The sequence below is a fragment of the Pistacia vera genome, unplaced genomic scaffold (genome assembly GCF_008641045.1).
Source record: "Pistacia vera cultivar Batoury unplaced genomic scaffold, PisVer_v2 Contig912, whole genome shotgun sequence".
In the NCBI taxonomy this organism is placed as follows: Eukaryota; Viridiplantae; Streptophyta; class Magnoliopsida; order Sapindales; family Anacardiaceae; genus Pistacia; species Pistacia vera.
The window spans coordinates 20,612-22,999 of NW_022196793.1; the positions used below are offsets into that span (position 1 = coordinate 20,612).

Genomic DNA, 2,388 nt, shown 5'->3' on the forward strand with positions numbered 1-2,388 from the left:
TTATTATTGATTAATGAACATTATTTCAAAGAGTTAGTTCTACAATAATTGATTGGCTGTAGGGCATCTACTCTAACAGTTCCTATTAGAGATCAAGAAGATCGAAGATTCAAGTGAAGAAGCAAGCATAAGGCAGTTCCATAAATTCAACAAAGAAGATCAGAAGTTCACCACGACAAGCTAGCCTATAAAATCACGAGTCAATTAAGCTCAAGTCTATGCCGCGGAGAGATTTTTTCTTTGCCGTGGCGAAAACTGCAATTTTATGTTTTTTTAAAACGTTGGGTTTTTCTTTTGTAGCATTTGGTCCTAGGGTTTTTGGCTACTTTTTAAAGAAAAGTTAGCCATTTTTTTTAGGGAGAGGAGAAGAAGATTGGAAGAATTTGGGTCTCCAAATTAGAGAAGTTTTCTTTTCCCTTTCTTCTTTTATGATGTTGAACTCTAATTTTGTTATGTATTTGCTGTTTATTTCCATTTTGAACATGAACTAACTCATTTTTGGGTTAGGTTTTGATGGATCTTTGTTTACAATGGTTTAATCTATAATATCTTGTTGTTTTTGGGTTCTATTGCATGGATTAAGTGTTTATCTTTGTTCTTAATGCATTTGATTTTGGGTTTTTTTATTCAAATGAATGTTGAGCATGATAAGACTGAGAAGTGATTCATGTGTTAGCTTCCTAAGATAAACACCATAGATTGAGTGAAAATTAGAGACAGACAAACACGGTCTATGAAATCTTTATAGGATTCCACATGCTTAAGGGACTTTGAACTATTGAATTTCAATTTGATGGGTGTGCAAGTTTAATAGGGATAAGTAGTGAATTTTAGCCTGAGAAGGTATATTTTACAACCTAGGGAGTCCGATTTGTAATCCTTGCATGTGAACTTGAAGATAATACGATTATTAGATTGAATTGGAGGAACTTAGTGAAATTGAAACCCTAACCTCTCTTCTTGAACTGAATTTTGTTGTTGAATTACTTTTATTGTGTTAATTTTAGTTGTCTCTTTTATTTTGTTTTAATTTAGTTCTTTTTGTAGCTCCTGCAATTCCAACATTTTTGTGTTCTTCAATTAGTTATAAAATTAGAAAATTTGGTACTTAGCATGCAATCTTCATGGGAACGATAATCTATTCATCATTTTATTACTTTTTGCGACTAGTGCACTTACTACACATGCATGTTTGTGAAATCATGCATCAAGTTTTTGGATGCGCCGTTGCCGGGGATTGATTTTGTGTTAATATTGAAGTTTTCTATTTTTTGCTAAATTGAAGTTTAATTTGCAATTTTATTATTCTAGTTTAATTTTTGTTCACTTTTGATCTCACGCTGTTTTTCTTTCCTTGTTAGTTTATGCAAAAAGCAAGAAATCTTCTTGTGCTTCCTATTGATCTAGAGATTGAAAGAACCACAAGAAGACTCATCAGAGAGAGAAGAGAAAGAGAGGTGAGAATCATTGAGATGGCTGAAAATACAACCTTGAGGGAGTTTTCACTTCTACAAGTTGATGGGTGTAATTTGAGCATAACGAGACCGCCTGTTGAGGCAAATAAATTTGAGATTAAGCCAACTATAACCAGTGATTCAACAATCAATATGGTTTGGGAGTGATCCAAAAGAAGATCCTAATATGCACATAGCCAGCTTCTTGGAAATCTGTGACACATTCAAGCACAACGTGGTGACAGATGAAGCTATTAGGTTGTGACTGTTTCCATTCTCATTGAGAGATAAGGCAAAAGGATGGTTAATGTCATTACCTGCTAGAACCATCATGACATGGAATGATCTAGCATAGAAGTTCCTTTGCAAGTATTACCTACTAGCTCTTTCGACAAAGATGAGAAATGACATTACCTCATTTGTACAAGGTGACCATGAATCATTATATGAAGCATGGGAGAGATTCAAGGAAATGTTGAGGAAGTGTCCACACCATTGTTTGCCTATTTGGATGCAAGTCCAAATGTTCTATTCGAGTTTGCTACCAAATGTTCGAACAATGGTAGATGCAACAGCTGGGGGAGTTTTACAGAAGAAGACACCGGTGGAAGCTTAAGAGTTACTGGAAGTTTTAGCAAGTAACAACTACCAAAGACCAGATGAGAGAATAATGCCGAAGAAGTCAATGGGTATTCATGAAGTTAATGCTTACACAACCATTTCAACCCAACTTGTCGCGCTTCAAAAACAAATAGGAGGTATGCATTTTAATTCTATTCAAACACCTCAAATAACATGTCACTTTTGTACAAGTAACCATGCAAGCATTGACTGCCAAGTGCGGAACACCTTTGCCTCATCATCCTCATCATTTTGATGAGAATGCAAAATGTCATATTTACCCCACCTTAATGTCTGGTCTTTTATACTTATT

At 34.8% G+C, this 2,388-nt stretch overlaps 1 non-coding gene across 1 annotated transcript; it reads right to left on the reverse strand.

Moving 5' to 3' along the window:
* Positions 1–1,848: 1,848 nt before the first annotated feature.
* LOC116119939 lies at positions 1,849–1,955 on the reverse strand. The gene has a single exon (XR_004126472.1). It is a non-coding gene; the product is annotated as a small nucleolar RNA R71 (small nucleolar RNA).
* Positions 1,956–2,388: the final 433 nt, after the last annotated feature.